Raw genomic sequence first — 21,036 nt, forward strand, 5'->3', positions numbered from 1 at the left:
AAGGCACAGGAGGATTGTGCAGTTCTGACAGGGTGTGATATTAGTGTGAGAGATCAGTGTTCCACTTGGTAACAGGAGGATCAACGAGGAGAAACTATGCAAGGAAATAAGAGCTTGGAGGGTAGAGGAGAAGGCTTGTGAGAAGCTTTGATTGCTTGTGAGCATCCAAGAGGATTGTACTGAGAGCTGGCTAGCTGTGAGAGCTAAGGCTTTGTATAATTCTGATGTATTTCACCTTGTATGATAATACAGATAGTGGTGTTTTTAGCTAAGGCTTTCCCTTGAGTATTTTCTGTCTTTCATGTGCATTGATTCTTCTTCTTCTGGTTATATTTTTCAACTCAATCTTGCTTAATCTTTAACCTTCCGCAAATTGATAATAGAAGTAGATTATAGTATTTTGCTTTGGTATATTGCATTATCGAGTTAATCTACAATCAGATTTTCTACATGATCTTAGAGGTATATTTGTAGAGAATTTGTGGAATTTCTACATGGTATCGGAGCTAAGTTTATCGAAGCTGTGAACAATATACAGAGAAGAGAATTCGAAGTTTGAAGTTCGGGGTTGCAGGTGCAAATCAAATTCATATCATACTTCAATTGAGATGGGACATTATGTGACTAATTTCCCATTGAAGAAGTCCAAGAAGGGACCCTTGGTAGGATGGGAAGGTGAGGCATTAGCCTCTTAGATCGAAATGGACTTTACCCTCATCACATGCATGGTGTCATCAATGTTGGATTGTGTTTGGTATATTGAAAGTGGAGTCTCATTCCACATGACCAACAATAAAAGTTTATTCAGTGCCTTGGAGGAGAAAGACCTCAAGATGCACATAGAGATGGGTGATGACGGAAAGTTAATGTTTTAGGAGTGGGTATGAGTGCTTTTCAGAGGGAGCATGGAGCTCCTCTCACCTTGACAAATGTGATGTATGTGCCTGGACTGAAGAAGAACTTGGTATCAGTCGCAATGTTGGAGGACAAAGGCTATGATGTTGTCTTCAGTAAAGGAAAGGTGTTCCTAAGACACATAGACATGGGTTATACCAAGAGGACAGGGATTTGGGTGAAGAATCTCTATAAACTAGAGGTAGATGATTGTGCAGCATTGAGTATGAAAGCAGAATTGGTGCAAAGCTAAGACTTTGGCGAGTTGTGGCACAGGCGGTTGGACCATTTACATCACGGGGCTTTGAAGATAATGCAACAGATATCTACAGGACTTCCCAAAGGTAATCTTGAGTAAGTTGACACATGCAAAGGTTGTACCTTGGAAAGTACACTAAGTCTTCCTTTCATTATTGAGATAGTTGAGCAAAGGCTATCTTAGAGTAAGTTCATACAGATGTGTGTGGACCATTCTCAACGGAATCCACAACGAAGCAAAGGTATTATGTGATTTTCATTGATGATTTTTCTTGTAAATGCTGGATTTATTTCATGTAGAAGAAGGACCAAACCTTCTCAAAGTTTTGTGAGTTCAAAGCTTTGGTCAAGAAAGAGTCAGGGAAGAAGATCAAGGCCTTGAGAAGGGACAACCATGGAGAATATGTCTCTCGTGAGTTTAAATAATTCTATTCAGTGGGAGAAATTAAACGAGAGTTGGCGACACCTCATAACCCACAGCAGAATGGGGTGGCTGAGAGGAAGAACAAAACTATTGTATGGGTAGCACAGGCGATGCTACATGACCAAGGCCTACCACTTCACTTGTGGGCTGAGGTATGCAACACAACAGTCTATTTGTAGAATAGAAGCCCGCATCGCATACATGGGATGTAGACACCAGAGGAAGCTTTCTGCAGTAAGAGACCAGATGTGGGTCACTTCAGGATGTTTGGCTCATCGGTATATTTCCATGTGACAAAGGATGCACGGAAGAAGCTTGAGCCAACAGAAGAGTTGGGGATACTTGTGGGGTACACTGATACACCTTAGAACTATCGAGTCTACTTGCCTACCAGTCAGAGGACAGTGGTTTTCAGAGATCTCAAGTTTGATGAGCAGAAGGTCATGTGAGTTTCCCTTGATAGGGAGCTCCGACTATAGGCTGTGGAGGAGCTGGTGGTTCCTAAGGAGGAGGAGCCTCAGAATGAAGCGGAGTAGCTGCATGCAGAGGTTCTAGGAGTGGAGACATCCACTCAAGCAGAGTCTTCCAGAGATGGACGAAAGCGCACAAAAGAAGCTAACAAATTGTTGCAGGATGCGAGAGAGAATGTGGGAGCACCATCTTCTTAGCACAGATAGAGGAGGTCACCTGAGAGGTACACTGGATACATGGTCCTTGCTAGGGAATGTGTTGAGACTGAGCCATCTTCTTTTGAGGAAGCAGTGCAACAGTCGATTGGGGTTGATGCTATGGTGGAGGAGTATGACTCCATAGTTCGTAACAGTGTTTGGGACATGGTTCCAAGACTAGAGAACAAGTCAGTTGTGAGTTCCCATTGGCTTTGCAAGGTAAAGAAAGCTGCTGATGGTAGTGTGGAGAAGCATAAGGCAAGATTTGTTGCCCGTGGATTTTCACAGGTCGAGGGGATTGACTATGATGAGAATTTTGCATTTGTCACAAGGTATCCACCTATCAGATCTATGTTGGCACTATCAGCACAGATGGGTTGGAAGATCCATCAGGATGTGAAGACTGCATTCCTCAATGGCGAGATTGAGGAAGATGTTTACATAGAGTATCTAGAAGGTTTTGAGACCTTCGATCGTGAGTCACATGTGTGCTGACTCAAGAGAGCGTTGTACGGGTTGAAGCAAGCACCTCATGCTTGGTACACCAGGATAGACAACTACTTCACCGAGTTGGGCTTCACAAAGAGTGAAGTGGATGCTAACCTGTACAACATTGTGGTGGAAAGTATGTTGTTGATTATCGTTATTTATGTTGATGATCTCATATTGATGAGTGATGATTAGTTGATCGTGTCTTGCAAAGAGGACCTTACAAGAGAATTCAAGATGAAAGACATGGGTCTCATGCATTACTTCCTTGGCATGGAAGTGTGGCAAAAGGATGGGGAGTTGTTTGTGTCTCAGGGCAAGTATGCCAACGAGATACTCAGGAGATTCTACATGGAGAAGTGCAAGCACATGCAGACTCCTCTAGCTGGTAACTGGAGGAAGGAGGATGCTACTTCAGGGAAAGTATTGGAAGCTACTGTGTACAGGTAGGTTGTGGGATCATTGATGTACTTAGTGAACACATGACCAAATTTGTGCTATGCGGTGAACCAACTGAGTCAAGCGATGGTTCAGCCTACCAAGTTGTTTTGGAAGGCAGAAAATCATGTATTAATATAGCTCAGAGGAACATCTCAATATGGATTATGGTACAGATGGACAAAGGGAGTCAAGCTATAGGGCTTCACAGATGCAGATTGAGTAGGGAGTCCATCAGATTGGAAGAGCACATGAGGAGGGATTTTCAACCTTGGGTGAGTTGCAGTTTCTTCGTACAGCAGGAAAAAAAGGTCGGTTGCACTCAGCTTGACAGAGGTTGAATACATGGATGCAAGTCAGGAAGCATGTGAGGCCATTTGGATGCGGAAAATCCTAGTTGGTTTGTTTGATCAGAGGATGGATCGAATTTTGATCTACTATGATAATAAGAGTTGTATCAAACTCTTTGAAAATCCAGTATTTCATGATAGGTCCAAGCACATCGACATCCGGTATCATCATCTTAGAGACTGTGTGGCGAGGAGGATCATGTTGCTGCAATATATTTCGATAGAGGAGCAAGATGTTGACATTTTGAGAAAGGCATTGTCAAAATGTAAATTCGAGTTCCATAGAGACAGGAACGGGGTGGTAGATAATCCCTTTCTTGTTTAGAGGGAGCGTTGAAATGTGGAAACAAGAATATTCCAATTTTAATTTGTGCTTGAATTAGAATTTTGAATTAAAATTCGAATTTAGTCTCACCAGCTGCTTGGAAATAATTAATTAATTCATTATGGATTAATTAGTTGGAGAAATTCAAGTTAGAAGTATTTCTGAAGTCATGCAACAGTTATCCCTTAATTAAAGAGATAAGATTGAGTTATATTTGAGTTGTAATTAGTTAGCTTAGTTTACTGAGTTAAGTCCAGTTAAATTAGTTCCAAATTGTTTGAGGAACTAATTTTGAGTTATCAGTTAGTTGATGCATGCATGCACTCAACTAGTGTACTCCAGATGACTGAAGATTCCCTCATCAGAAACTCATTCATGTCTATTCTGAGAAAGACCCAGCTGAGCTAAATGTCAAGGACATTGTACTATCAGTTGCATGTTTTCTCCTATATAGGAAACTCATGCATGCAGAAGGATTAAAGCACAGGAGGATTGCATAGTTCTAACAGGGTGTGAGATTAGTGTGAGAGATCAGTGTTCCATTTGGTTGAGAGTTTTCCACTTGGTAACAGGAGGATCACCCAGGAGAAACAACGCAAGGAAATAGGAGCTTGGAGTGTAGAGGAGAAGGCTTGTGAGAAGCTTTGATTGCCTGTGAGCATCCAGGAGGATTGTATTGAGAGTTGACTAGCTGTGACATCTAAGGCTTTGTATAATTTTGATGTATTTCCACCTTGTATGATAATACAGATAGTGGGGTTTTTAGCTGAGGCTTTCCCCTAAGTATTTTCTGTGTTTCATGTGCATTGATTCTTCTTCTTCTGGTTATATTGTTCAACTCGATGTTTCTCAATCTTTAATCTTCCACAAATTGATAGTAGAAGTAGATTATAGTATTTTGCATTATCGGGTTAATCTACAGTCAGATTTTCTACATAATCTTAGAGGTAGATTTGTAGAGAATTTGCAGAATTTCTACAGTGTTAAATTGCATTTTTAAAAGAACATAAATGAATACATCTGCATGCTATAAAGAAGAGGAACATGACATTCATTAGCACATGAAAAAATAAGCCATTGATAACAGAGTTCGTCCAGGAGGGACTACGTCTCCGGGCCCCGATGTCAAGATGGTGTAGGTCGTTGCATTAAGTGCTGTCAATTGTGATGATGTACATAAGTGGTGACATTGCTATCATACAAGGAAAATGCCCTCACACAGGAGTGGCTCCAAGATATGTTCTGCTGCAGGAACTCTCATTCAAAAGGACCCCTATCAGTATGACATAAACTCATGCATGATGATAATGAACATCCCGCCAACATGGCATAAAAGGGATCTCAATGCAAACATACATGGTGACAACATGAGGATCCCATCAACATGACGACAAAGGGATCTCAAAGAAAACAAGACAAATCATGACAACAAGTACATCACATAAATGATTCCACATCACATCAAGCAAGAATCATGAGACAAGTAAGAAACAAGATCCCACATCAAACATCAAACAGGGATCTGTGCAACACAATGCATAGTACAAGAAATACATGAACACACTGCATATACCTCACATCTTGAGGCCATCTGAAGAAAAGGATGTCAAACTACTGAAACTGGTTGTATCATCAATCTCGCGGCGTCGAATCTCATGGAAGGACTGCTCACACGTTGAATGCTGCCACCTGCACTCCACTTTGAAAAGTGGCTGAAAAATGAAATGATCGAATGGAAAATCTGAATGCACCACTAGATTTGTGGCGTCGAATAGTGCAAAATTGAATGTCAAATTTCTGAATAATGAGAAAATGAAAATCTGGGGCCCAAGGAATCTTTTAAATTCCCCCTAGATTCCTCAAAGATTCCCTCCTCCAGGTCCTTTGCAAATTTGCTGCTCAGATTAGGAAACTGGCCACGCCATTAGGTTCGTGTCACTGAGAGGTGTAAGATCAACATAAAATTTGTCCAATTTGGACATTGTAAAAATTTCACCTCCTGAGAATTTCACCCAATTATGGTTCCCCCTGCCTCTTCTCCGGGCTCATGGTTCCACCTGCAATAAATTAATTAAAAATTATTGCCTCAATTTCCGTGCATGCTCTTGGCTCCTCCATGCCCGCTGATCCTCTTTTTTTAATATTAATTTTTGTTATGTAGTTTGGGGGTGGCGGGGGTGGTGGATCGCCACCTCATTTATAATTTTTATTTAAAATAGGGCCATTTTTTAATTTTTTCTAACATAAGGGTTACTAGACAAATTAAAGAGGAAATAATTTCGCCCACTTTCGGGATCTAGGTTTCATGCCCTGGGGTTGGTCAAATTGTAGGACACTTAAACCTGGCCCATAGTGCAACTTTGACTAGCTCGTTCTCCCTCATACGAGCTCGGATTGATGAACTGTTCACACCGTTGTGATCAGTACGACAAGATCTACACTCTGGTCCTAGTTTGAAATCATTCTAATCACTTTGATTTCGAGCTTTCATAAGCCCTCTTTGTCCTGTGTGTGTCCCTAGAGCCACGTAGATCAAGAGGCATCCATGCTTGTTGAGGGCCTAGTGATCTAGTGTGGTTTGCGTAAAGCCTGAGGAAACCTAGATTGGTTTTGTTGTGAGTCCCACATTCATGCTTGGGATATGGCACGTGGGTGCCTGGCTGAAAGAAAGATTTGGTTCAACCCAATCTATGGTCGGGTGGTATGTGGGAGTCCTTGACTTGGTTGGATTTGCATATGTTAATAAGATCTCTTTTCCTCTTGTGATTTATGTGTACATTTACTTTTTATTATGAGACTTTAATGGTTGTTCTATGATTGTTATTTTGGTGGTTATATATTAATTATAAGCATGGTTTTATGACAGATCTTAGTCATGGCTCTTATCATGTTTTGATTAATGAATGAATAATGAATGTATGACCTAATATATGTTATTGCAGCGATTATTAGAAGGCACTAGACTTTATTGGTGATTTTCAGATAGGTATTAGACCCCTATGTTCAGATGTGTATTTATGACCTGTAGATTTCATGTTCATGATATGTTTGATGGAATGTATATCATGGTTGGGCCTTGTTAGATCAATTTCTTGTCTAATATTTAGATGGAAGACTTTGTCCTTGTGTCATTCATGGTTATGGAAATTTTCATTAAGTTTTGGGCATAAATCTGGATTCTAGCTTGAAAAAGTGGCTTAAATCCTGTGGTCGTAGGAACAAAACAGGGTGAAAAAGACTCTAGCCACTCCCTTGTAGGCATCATGCATGCAACTAGAGGGTTTTAGTAAAAATTAGGCAATGTTGTGCTAGCGTCTAGGAGATCAGGGCACTCAAAAAAGATGTTTAATTCAAGGTCTGTGTACCTAGAAGGGTGGTTTAGCCCTTGGGGGTCATATAACAACTAATAGGGAAGTCATTAAGGATTTTGGTTTGCCAATTCTACTTCCTTAAGGTGATCTAAGATGTTGAATCATATCATAGTAACTTTTTGTCACATTTTTACCCCGATAGGCTGGTGACTTGAGTAAATGTGGGAGGAGGGCATTACATCAATAAGTTACACTTGCAATTCTGTTTACTTCTTGTCACAATAAGAAAAAGTAGCTATTTGAGAAAATCATCATGTATAAACATATCACATCCAGTTATCTCAAAATGCAACCATCATACATCAAAATCATATATCACATGCATAAAAAAACTGAAATAAAATATTGATACTTATCCTTTAGTTGGTCCTTTGCTTCTACCTTTGTTCTTGTCCTTTCCGTACACACACCAAATCAGTTTCCACATCCAAAAAGAAGCCAACACATTCTCTTCCATTCAATCATGTACACATACATGGTGTGTGCATCACATGCATACACCCACACATGGTCTACATCACCACACAATGCATACACGTACAGCCGGTGTACAATGTAACACATGCACCTACACCGGATGCATAACACAACACATACACATGTCATGATGCAACAACTACAAAATACACATAAAAAATTACTAGATGTGCACAACACAATGTGTGCAAAGTGTACATAATACCATATGTACACAGTGCAACATGCACAATGTGTACACCACACGACATGTAAACAACACCTACTGCACAACATGTACACAACAACACATCTACACAACACCACCTTCAAAATGTGTACAAAACATCACATGTACACAACACCACCTACACAATGTGTACACAACACTACATGTACACAACACCATAGATACAACACCACATATACAACAATTGTATTACATATTTGGAGGCCACACTAACTCTACCAAGCAACCTTACATCTAGTGTCTTACCATTGTCCATGTTTGTCTTAGCACACTGTGTGTTAGTGTGAAATTTCTTGGAAGGTGTACCAAAAACACTCCACTTAAGTCACTATGTGACAAGTGACCCTAACAACAATTTGTGGCTGCTTATGCTTCATATCTATAATAAAAGTGGAAAACATGCAAGAAAAATAACATATACGATCCAAAACAACAAATAGCAATATAGATATCCAATGCAATAACCCAAATGGAAAGACTTTAAGATGAATAAATTATTTTATTGATGACATCTGGTGAAGGAGATCTACAAAAGTGTTTGCAAATCCCCCTTTGTGGGATGGGTCCTTTGATTTCCTTGATGCTTTAGTAATCGATCTTCTCTCTCAATATGTGAAAAACCCAGAATAAGGTGGAGAACTCAAGTGGTATCTCAAATGAAAAGAGACAAAAAAAGTGATGATGATAATTATCATGGTGAATAATGAATGGCAAACCCTCCTATTTATAACAATGTATTGAGTTAATCTCGAAAATGGAGAACAATAAAATAATATTGACAAAATCAAGATTTAACTGCTAGGAATACTTTATTATATTTTTTGGAGAGGTAAAAGATATTTAAAATGGTCAAACATATTTATTTAGAAATAATTATCAAATAAAATAATTTATTAATTGTTTCATGAGGATTAAGGATGGCGTGAAATTGAAATAATTATTAAATAACGATTTAACAATTATTCCAATAATGGAAATAAGGAATAATAAATAAATAATGATTTATTTAATTACTCCTGGGAGATTCAGTCAAATGTGACAAGGAATAATTATCAAACAATGATTTAATAGTTATTCCTAGAGAAAATTAAATAAATAATGATTTATTCAATTAGTCTTATGGGTTTTTTATTTTTATTTTAATCAGAAAATAATTTAATAAAAATGGTTTACTAAATTATTTCCCATCGTGAAAGTGATTTTACCGTGGTAAAATTAATCCTACATGGTGTATTTCGATCCACCTAGTTAGAAATGGCTAGGTGATCATTCTTTGGTGATAATAGATTGCCCCCCAACATATTAGTGTTAGGATAAAATTGTATGACCGAAATACATTGTAGGCTACACTTCCACAAGGAACCAAAGGGGAGTCAAAGAGAGAGAGAGAGAGATTTGAAGCAATGCAAGGATGGAAAAAATTGGAAGGGGAGAGACCTATGAAACTAGTAGAAGTCTCCTTTTATGTGGGAGTACATGATCTCAAAATAAGGCGGGGGAGGCATACCCATACTTGCCAAGATAACTGTGTGCAAATAATAATGGTGAGCCTAGTAATGTGGGACTGAGATACAAAGTACATGATACATGATATGCTGGCATTAATGGGCCTGAAAATAATACAAAGGATCCCATATAGATAATGCACGTAGAAAGACATAGGCCAGGACTGAAAAAATAACATCTGAGTACATGATACATAATTCCCCTAAGTTGACATGGTGAGGGAGGATCACAACCAAAGAAGCCATGCTGAATAGGAAAGGGCTATTAAGATCTGAATAGATGATCTGAAGGAGAAATGTATGTTGTGGGTGCTACAAGTTGTGAAAACCAAAACCATAAAATATACGGAATTTCATCCGAGGTTGGACCAACATCTGTGGACATCCATGGATGTGGGGGGCTACTTGAAGGGTCACCCCCTTATGAGGTCTGGAACATCTCACAAAGACTCGGGAATCACTGGTACGATTGTCTCGATCACCGAACCATCAAGCGTACGATTCTCAATCGTGTAATAAGGAGATGGCGTTGAGCACGTGAGAAACAACCAAGTCAAAGGGAAATGATGATTCCCTTTGCTTGATCTGAGGCATCGAAAAAAGATGAAAGCTATAACCATGGTACACTACCCTCTAGACCACTCTTCTGGAATAAATGTGTTGAATTCAATAGAAGAGGGCCTGCAAGAGTTAAGGAAAATAAGGAATCCTTAACAAAGGAACGAGGTATCATAGTAGAGTGACTGATGGAATGAGATTAGTGATGATGATGGAAGGAAACAAGATGAGTGGAAGACTAACAACTTCCCTTGTCAGAGCATAATATGTATGGTTGAACTAGCAGCGATTGACTTGATTCTGGAGGGGATGGTCAATGACTCAAACAGGGGTTTGGAAAAGACAAAGCAGTAGAGATGGGGTCCAAATATGAATATAATGGGATGGATGTGACAAAACGATGTATGGAACACTGTAACTGGACTCAAAGGAACTTAGAACAGACTCCATAGATACAAGGGTGACTCATCACAGATGCTCTGAACAAGAGTGACTCGATGATGCTGCCATGTGGGGGAGGCCCGGAGGGGACCATAAAAACATGAGTAAATTATGGTTACTCATGATGAAAATCAACACATGAGTCAACTAGTGCAAAGGTAAAGTGGTACCAAAGAATGGGTGGCTCAAGTGAAGAAATTCAGTTTTAATAGGAAGCATAGTGATACTTCTTAGAAAAAATGGCTTAATGGTGAAGTGTCAAATTACTAAAAAAAAGGGAGACACATTATAAATCTCAGTGAGATATTTCCAACAGTGCTGACGGTTCATCAAACAAAGCTATGATTTGGTCGGATTGGCCGATGAGAAAACTAGGGTTTTTCTATAAAAGGGCCTTTTTCCCCCAAATCCAATTCATTTGCATAGTGAGTTGTTGGAGAATTTGGATAGGAGGAGAAGGGCCTAAATCTTGAGGAGATCATAGCAGATAAACTAACGATTGGAATTTGGATCTGTGAATTTTAGGTAGGTGGCCTTACTTGTCTAAAGATGGCCTTTATGCTTCTTGGAAGGATGGTTCTTGGTGAATAATTAAGGAAAAATGAGCACAAGAATGAACTATTAGAGAAGGTCTAGGATCATCCTCGCCCATCAAATCAACCATGGTGATTGAGTATTAAGTGTGGCATCACATATAGTCTAATGTTTCAATGGATGGTATGAATCATCTATGATATGCAATGTGTATATGGCTCGCCGGAGAGGTAGGTAGGACAAACTATCAAAGGAATGAAAGGATAATCGACCATACCTAGATTGTTGGTGTCTAGGCTGAGACTTGTGTTGATCAAGTGAGAAATTGGCTAGCGGCCATCATGCCCCCAAGCATGGGATACTTCCCCCTAGCATGTGATGATGGAGGGGATTGATCAGGTGGGAATGATGCCCCCTAGCTAGATGAGTTTGTGGAGTGCGTGTCCCAAGTGCTCAATAAGGGATTTAAGCATTCAACCCTACTGGTACAAGATCTTGTACAGGATCATGAGGAGATATAGAGGCATAGGTTCTCCCACAACATGTAATGGACATACTATATGGATTTAGAGTAACACATTTTGATGACGTGGTTCCCCAGTTGTTTATGTTATGAATGTCTTCTTGTGGGAATAATGGATAGATACAATTAGAGATAGGAAATGGTGGATTACCAATCTCATTTGGAACTTCATATATGAGTCAAATGGACCAAATTTCTAGGTTTGCATACATGGTGTCACTTACCAATGAGTTGCTTCAGATATAATGAAGTGATGCTCACCTAGATAGAAAACATGGTGGTTTAACAACAACAATGTCTAAGGGACTTGGTTGTTTAGTTAAGATGGAGGGATGAGTAAGTAGATCATCCCAAGAGTGATCTAAAGTGATATGATACTCTAGAGGTTCTTATAAATGGGAATAATAATGGTATTAGAGGCAACACTAATAGATGCACTAGAAGGGTTGGGGAGAATTGCTTCTCCTGGACTTTAAAAAATGGATGACCCCTTACCCAAACATTGAGTGGTAATTTAATGGCCACAAGGTGTATGTGGTTCGAATTTGTGTGTTCGAAGTAAGGGGTAATTGAACCAATTGAACTCACCATGGATGAATTCTTTGAACTCCACAACATATTGGTCATGGGTTTGCTGCAAAAGGAAGTACGTACGATGGTGCATATCATCCCAAGGATAATCATGGGTGGTCATGGATTCCATGATGTTTTCATTAGAATGGAAGATGGGTGGACTCTAGGAAGAGAGACCACATGATGAAGAAGAGATACCTGAAGCATCTTCATGAAAGAAAAGGTTCACATACACATTATTATGGTTGGGAGACATTGTGGTGAAGTAAAATTATAAGTTCGAACACGAACGAATTCCTCTAGCTCGATAATGGGTCTAGCCACAATAGATACATTCTATGGAAGATTTCCTTAGGTTAGAATCAATCAATAGGGCCTACCTCTTGGTTGCTTATCCTGCTTGATGATGTCCTCACTTGCTCGCTCCAACAATCTCTTGCTTCCTTCTTCAAGCTACTATAACAAGTAAATTCCAACAACATACAATCATAACAATAGACAAATTGCAATTCAACCTACTTAACAAGTCAAGAAACATTAAGACATGGATATGTAATATTACAAAACATGTAGGAAATCAATTGATAGTTGCATATATTAATATCAAAGAGAGATTACAACCATTCGTCTTGGCGTTGTAGTCTTCCTCTGACAAGACCAGGCTCCAACACACTTCTGTTGGCATTCCACGAGGGCTTTAAACAAGAATATTTTTAAAGCTCTTCCCTTTAGGCTTCACTCCAAACCAAAACACACTTCTCCCTCACACAACTAGATGGCTACATCTAGTAATAGCTTGCTTGTCTACTCCAAAATAGCATCAACACTTTGCAACTATAACACTCACACAGCCAAAACTATCAACTGTGACTACAACTAGTTTGTGCTTGGGAAGAAGGGAGGTTTATATAGGAAATATGGATGGGAGATGGATCCTCCTCGCATGGGAGAAGGACTTATCCCTTGAGGTAGTTCCATCATTATAGGGGAAAGGATCCCAAACTGTCATCCTCAACCCTATACAACCAAACCGTTTACCAGACTTCTATTACGGAGCTTTTAGAGCTGGAAGATTTGGCTCTAATTTAAAAAACCTTCCATAACAGGACCGGCGTGACTGGAACACAACTTAGTCACTCCAGTTGGCGTGTGGAGTAGTGCTAATCTCTGCACATTGGTGTGGGGAAGACAAAGTGCATTAGCATCAGTCTTGTAAACTGGGCAAAACAGAGGTTTCAGGGGAAATGGTGCAAAAGGGAATTTATCTGCCTATGAAGAGGGCAACAATGGGAGTTTCTTCATGAGGGAAAAGCATGCAGGGTTCATTGTAGAGGTCCTCCAGGATCAAGGAATGGGGAGTAAAGGGACAGTGACAAAACGTTGTGTAACATATGCCACCTAAAGTGTGAAGGTAGAACTAGAGTGAGGGATGAAATGCTTTATAAATCAGTGCGGGGAACCAGTCTGTAGTCGGAAAAGTTGCAAGAAAATATAGATACATATACATAAATTGAGATCTTTGTCAAATGATACATGAATCATGGCATGGGCGCATCCATTCAAAGAATGATCATGTAAATTGATCTAGGTATGGCGCAACCATCCGTCAAGGAGGATCATAATGAAACCAAGGTATGGTCGCAACCATCCAATAATGAGAAGGATCACATATGATAACTCATGGTCTAGTCATAGCCAACCATCGGATAGAGACATGCATATCGTCATAACCATGTCACACCATTTCGTAACTTAGACTTTTTGTGATCTGAGTCCAGGGTCTTGCGCTCCAACACGACCCGATCAAAATTCAAATTCTAGCATGTGAATAGATGTGTTGACGTCAAACATGCAAGAAAGTCACTTGATTATCAGTCAATGATGTAAACTATTAACAAGTGCGAGAGAAACCACCAATAATGACAATGGTCCTGAAGGTAACATCATCACAAGTCATGGAATGTGAATAGAGGAACTGAAGTTGAACACTCATGAAATCACTCGATTGAAATTCAATGATTTGAACTCATCATCGAGTGCAAATAAATGGCCATTAGGCATGCAAGCTCTAAGGTACTAGAAGGGAGTATCTCGGTCAACTTCTCGAATAATGAGTTGAAGTCGACGAAAAGTGACCATGTCGAAGGAGGGCCATAATGAATCCCACATCATCAACACGAGACAAGAGGCTGCAAAATGATTTTGGATGATACAGAGAATTAGAGGTATGTGTAACTGCAGAAGGACAACTATTGAACATATCAGAGACACAACTGGAATTTAGCTAATGCATCTGTCAATGTATTCATGCATCTAGGAATATGATGATATGTAATAAAATCAAAATGTCTTTCCACTAGACAGATACGGAGATACATTCGTAATATTTGAGGGTTCTTGATGGAATATTGCCTATTGAGTTGAAGGATGACAAGCTGTGAATCTAGGTTGACAACAATTTCTTTGATGCCCAGAGTGATGGCTTCTGACAACAGCTCGATGACTGCACTGTATTCAGCAATGTTGTTGGTTGTACGACCTAGGTAGATACCTTGAAGGTAAATCAACTCACCGTTAGGGTCATAGATAGCTTATGCCGTAGATGATAGGTTCCAGTCACTATGGCAAGCACCATCGGCGAAACCAACGTGAAGAGTCGCAGACATCTGCAAAGCAAGAAAAGCATAGTAAACAGGAAAGCTGTTTGAAAACTATCATGCAAAACCACGCTATAAAAAAATGAATCTCACACTAATGTACATAAGTAACCATGCAAGATGACCTAAGCATAGTACTTTTTGAGGTAAAGCCTGTTTCGGGGCTTATCGAGAGGATTTCCTTCATAATTAATAAGCTCATAGGCTCCTTCCTGCAAAACACGTTTTACAATATAGATCCCATGCCACATAGGTTCGAACTTGCCTACCCCTAGCTTATCGTTAGCTTGGTCATATAATAGGAGCAAATCACTCTTAAAGAATGCGCAAGGGGAGACCAATTGATCGTAATGGGATTTGACCCGTTTCTTTTGTGCTTCGATGACCAAGGCAGTGAGACGACGAGTCTCGTCCAACCGTTCTAAATATAAGAGGTGTTCCTCTTGGGGTGATGTTTCGGGGAGGAGTGAAGGAATCTCACATTCGATCAACATTTCTACTTCCAGATCATAGACCAGCTGGAATGGTGTGAAACTAGTTGCATCTTTGGTTGAAGTTCGGTAGGACCACAGAGCTGAAAAGAGCATGAGATGCCAATTTGACTTGTGCATCCCAATAGTACGCTGAAGCATTGTGACCAAAACCTTGTTCATCGCTTCAACTTGGCTATTGGCCTAAGGGTAATATGGGGTCGAGCCATTGTGGCACAAACCCAATGCAGAAGTTAGCTCTGCCATCATGTAATCTTGGAAATGGGAGCCATGCTCTATGACAATGGCTTGGGGTATGCTGAACCTAGAAATAACATGGTTAAAAAGGAATTGATCTGTCATCTTACCATCTGCAGAATATGTAGGCATCACTTTGGCCCATTTGGTGAAATAATCCACGACGACGATAATAGGGTTACATGTCATATAATCGATGCCCCATTTGGCAAAGGGACCAACAATAATGATGGGGTGTAGGTGAGCGAGTGGAGCGTGCATCTTGCGTTGGTAAATTTGGCATTCGTGGCACTTATAGACATCAAGGATGCAGTCCTTGAAGATATACGGCCAAAAATAACTAGCACGAAGGATTTTTTGAGCTGTAGCGTAACTAGACATATAACCACCACATGCCCCAGAGTGGCAATCATTGAGAGTCTTTCATCTTCCTTGATCATGAGGCATCAGTGAAGAACAGATGAACACCGACACAGCATAAAGTATGCCCAATAATACGGTAGGGTTGGGAATGATGCTGAATCCTTCGACAATCATCCTTGGTCAATGTGGACTGGAACATGGAGGTTTGGAGATACATGATGATATCACCATACCATGGATCAAGGGTGCTAATAAGGAAAAGGGTCTCATCTGGAAGTTGTTCATCTACACTAGCAGGGAGAGCCTTGGAGGGGAGGGAACAAATCAATTTAGCGAAAACATGTGACTTCTTAGATTTGGCCGTAGTGAAGACCAAATCGAATTCTTGTAGGATAAAAACCCATTTAGAATACTTGCCCCCTAGAAACTGACGAGTAAGGATATAGGTCATAGGGTTGCATTTAGAAATCACTGTAGTCATACGTAAAAGGATATAGTGTTGAAAGCATTTAATAGCCTGAACGACAGCCAAAGCCAACTTCTCAACATGTGCATAACGCGTTTTAGTGTCAAGGAGATTTTGACTAAGGTAGTAGATTAGATGTTCGTTGCCTTCGTCATCGTCTTGGACCAGAACCATAGCAATGGTGCTAGGGGCTACGACTAGGTAAAGGAAGTAATCTCGATAATAGTTCAGAGGATGTAACATAGGAGAATTTATGAGGACGACCTTAAGATCATCAAAATATTTTTGGGCCACCTCATCCCATGCAAAGGGCATTCCTTGTTTGAGTAATCGGGTAAATCTTGAGGCTAGCCTGGCATAGTTGGGTATAAAATGACGGAAAAAGTTGACCTTTCCTTGCAGGCTCTGGAGTTGGTGCAGTGAAGAAGGGGTGGGGGGTAAATTTACAATGGCCTCAACTTTTAGCGAATCCAAGCGAATACCGTCCTTGGAAATGATGAAGCCGAGGAGTCATCCTGATTCCATGCAGAAAACACATTTGTGTGGATTTAACCGAATGTTATAGTGTCTGTAGCGTAGAAAAATCTGCCAGAGATGGTCTGGCGGTCTTGGCACATACGAGAATGGGTAGGAAGGTCATCCAAGTAAGGCTGGACAATGTTGTGAATATCATGAAACAAGTAGGACATTGCCCGTTGAAACGTGGCCCTAATATTTTTGAGGCCGAAAGGGAGATTCTTGTACATGAACGTACCCCATGGACAGATAAAGGCTGTCTTTTCTTGATCAACCGGTGCGATGTTGATTTGGTTATAACCAGGAAAACCGTCCATAAAGGAAAATATCTCGCTCTCGACACATTCATCAATGATTTGATCAATGAAGAGAGTAGGATAGTTGTCTTTAGGATAGGCATGATTAAGATCTTGATAATCCACACAAATGCAGATCGTACCTTGATTTTTAGTCACTGGGACAATATTGGACACCCAGTTTGTAAGGGGGATAGGGTAAATGAACCCAGCTTTGAGAAGCCTTTCAACTTCACCCTTAATAGTGTGGGCCTTCCTAGGGTGCACCGGGCGAAGCCGTTGGCAAACGGGCTTTGCGTGCGGATACGTTGGTATTTCATGCACCACAATGCTAGGATCGATGCTAGGCAGTTCTTAGTAAGACCACGTAAACACATCATGGAATTCCTGAAATAGACGAGTATATGTATTGATCTCATTTGGAGAACAAGATAACCCAATATGAACATGTTCAATGACACCAGGTTCGATAGAAATGTCAATCAACATCGTTTGGGTAATATTACCTAGATTTCCTTCTAACCATACTTCATGAGTAATAGTCGGTGGTGGAAAAAGAGATGAGGAATCTTCGAAAGCAGTAGACATGATAGCTGGGCGAGGTAGGAATTAGGAGCGATGATGAGTATCGATCCATGGTGTTTGCTCGAGAGACATGATTTCCATGATACCTTCATCAATGAGGAAGGTCTCAGCTAAGGGATCATACGCTTCCAAAGTGCCAATCTAAGGGGATTGAGAGTACATATCGAGAGAGGTCTTAGACATATGAGAATTAGAGGATGCAGAGTTCGAAGCCAAAATAATTTCCATGTAATTGACTTCAGTAGGACTAAGCGGCATAACCTTGCCCGAAGTATCAAAAAGATCTGGTGCAGGTATGACCCAGGGATCAGATTTGACTGAGATCATGTTGAAAGAGGCAACATGAGGAGATGGGAGTGGAAAAATTCCCATTAAGGCAGGATCTTTGAAGAGACCTGCCCCCACACTCTCATAGGGAGCACTAGAGTGCTTAACATACAGAACATTGCCATCCAAGGAGGAGGAGGCAAAGAAAGACAACTGATCAACAGTGATAATTTTCCCTTGATGGGGAAAATGGATCACGCAGAACAAGGAGGAGGCCACGAAATGCATGGCATGAGTCCAACTTTGACAGAGTAGAAGATTATAATTGAGATTGGCATCAACAATTTCTACTTCAACCTGCACTGTCTTTCCTTCCAGGGTGATGGCAAGGTTAGGTAAGACACCGAAGGGTCGCGAATCACACCCATCGAAAGCTTCCAAAGTGTTCAAAGACTGGTTCAGTGCAGGGGAACCAATAGCCTTCCAACATGTAGTTGACATGATGCAGGTGGAAGCACCTTCATTAATGACATTGCAGTGGATAGTCTTTTCATTAATGACTACCTTAATAAGAAAGGAAATCTGATGAGGGAACCATGGAACATAGTTCTCCAAATTGAAACATATCAAATTAGAATTGGTGGGATCAATGACCTCGACAACTAACAACAAAGATTTCCACTGTGATGGGCAGCTTTGGAGTAGCTCGAGAGTCGACATGGACGATGGCGCTTGAGCCAAGTCCTCAACAATATTGTAGTGCTGAGCGGCTCGGGCGTTGGGATTATACAAGGATTTTTGCAGCGCACCTCAAGTGGGTGGCCACGTAGCGGAATCAGGGTTAGGGCGCTTGATTTGCAAAGGGCCAAAACTCGGGGTAGAAGAAGTAGGTGCAGATTCTTTCTCTTTCCTAGCTGCTATAGCTGGAGTTTGATAATCTTTCGACTGGGTAGCCACATTAATAGGCGTGTTCATCATGAACACTTGAGATCCAGAGGAAGCAGATTGGGGATGGTCTACCATTTGGGTCTGCTGAGACAAAAATGGCTCTTTAAGGACAACAGGGGTCCCTTTGAGCAGGTGACTAACTTCATATCATCGAGGACAATCCTTCGTGTAGCGATCCTGCTTGCAGATGAGGTAGGGATACTTAGGTTTCCATTGCGAAGATTTTCCAACAAATGATTTGGGAGGACCCTGTTTTGGGGCATCGGCTTTAGCTTTTCCTTTGCCTTTATTTTTTCTTGTCGAGGATTTTTCCACTGTGGTATACTCGATAGCGTGGACCTATAAGGTTTTACCAGGGCCAGGTGGATTCTGAGATGAAATGGTATGAGTAGCATTCGAGACCGACTTCTGTTTGGAAGAAGTTTTAGCGGGGGTTTGGGATAATGAACCAATAACTCCATCAATGGGAGGAACAACTGGTTACTTTGATGCTGCGGGATCAGATGATGGCCGCAAAGCATTAGGTAACAACTCGTATAAAGTGTTAGACTCAGAGTAAACCAAATCCAAGTACTGGGCATGAGCGATGGTTTTCACTTCAGTGACGTGTCCACCCATAGCTATATCGCGAGCAATTGGGGCTACGAATGATTTGGTAAACCATTCAGTGAGAAACTGATCATCTATCTCGAATTTGATCAGGTGATGTCTATGTCTCCATTCATGGATGTGATCAGAGATGTGTGTCATGGTATCTTGCTTAAGTGATGTGAGCAAATAGGTTCTAGTTTCATAGTGAACCAGCAACTGAAAATGCATGAGGAAAGCCATGGCTAACAAATTCAAGTCATGGTAAGTACTTCGAGGTAACTCGATGTACCATTTCACTGCAGCACCCATGAGGGTTCATTGGAAAAGATGAAGACAAATGGAATCATCCATGTATGAGTTCGACAAGCACCAGAGGTGATATGTCATCACATGGGCCTGAGGATCTTCTTTAGATTTTCCATCGAATATTGGGCAATCACTTGGTATCTTGGACAACACTGGAGGCCAGTATGGTGAATGAAGAATCAGATCATTCATAAGGTGCAATACATCTGGTAACTTGAGTGTAGCCAAGAAAGGTAATTGAGTGTTAAAAGGCATGGTAGGCTGATAAGTCGGCCCAAAGGGAGGACCCCATCCCTGTTGGTAAGAATTTTGGCCCCACAGTGGGGGATTTTGGCCATATGGCATTTGAGGCTGCCCCCATTGTGGATTACCTTGACCATAGGGAGGATTTTGACCCTGAATACCTTGAAACTGTCCAGGCATAGGTTTCTGATAGGAAACGTATGGGTTAAAAGGCTATTGAGCCTATTGACCTTGGACATATGGATATGGAACCTATTGTCCTGGAATATAGGGCTGATGAATCTATTGTCCCTGAACAAGAGGATTCTGGACCTGTAGCCCTTGGGCATAAGGTTGATACACTTCTTTCCATTGGATGTAAGGGTTTTGTACCTGGTGCCCTTGGCTGGCAGGATTCTGAACATGTTGACCTAGGATAAGAGGGTTTTGTGCCTGCTGCTGTAGGACTTGACCTGGACCTTTCCACTGCAAGGGTTGACTTTGTTGGTATGTATACAAGGGTTGCTTCTACCCTAGTTGGTTTTGCTGCTGCCCTGGTTGACCTTGCGGTTGCAAAATCCCTGGGTTTGCAGAGGTTGGCCCTACAAGGGTATGGGTTGAGAGGTGTGCGGAGCATATTGCATCTACTGCTACACGACTAGCTACAAATGTTGTAAGGATTGAACTTGCGGTTGTTGTAGGTGACCTTGTTGCGGGATAATTTTCCATTGCTATTGTGCAGAGATCCCTTGCTGTAACAAAGATTGCCCTTGTGGGAACAAAGGCTATCCTGGTTGTTGTAAAAGATATCCTTTCTGTTGCAAGGGTATTTGAACAATGCCTGGGAAATTGTTGAACTAAATTTAGCCGTAGCCAGGCTAGATGCACTGCCCAGATCGGAAGGATGAAGAAAAGCATGACATTGGACAAAGAAATCAATGAACTGGAAATCGAGATCACACAAGCTGGACGTGACAAACTAAGCATGACGGGACCAAGTCTAGCCAGCCCTGCTATTGGGTTAGAAGGAGTTG

This window comes from Pinus tabuliformis, chromosome J, assembly GCF_031772625.1.
Source record: "Pinus tabuliformis cultivar Carrire ecotype Pingquan chromosome J, CPIR1, whole genome shotgun sequence".
NCBI lineage: Eukaryota > Viridiplantae > Streptophyta > Pinopsida > Pinales > Pinaceae > Pinus > Pinus tabuliformis.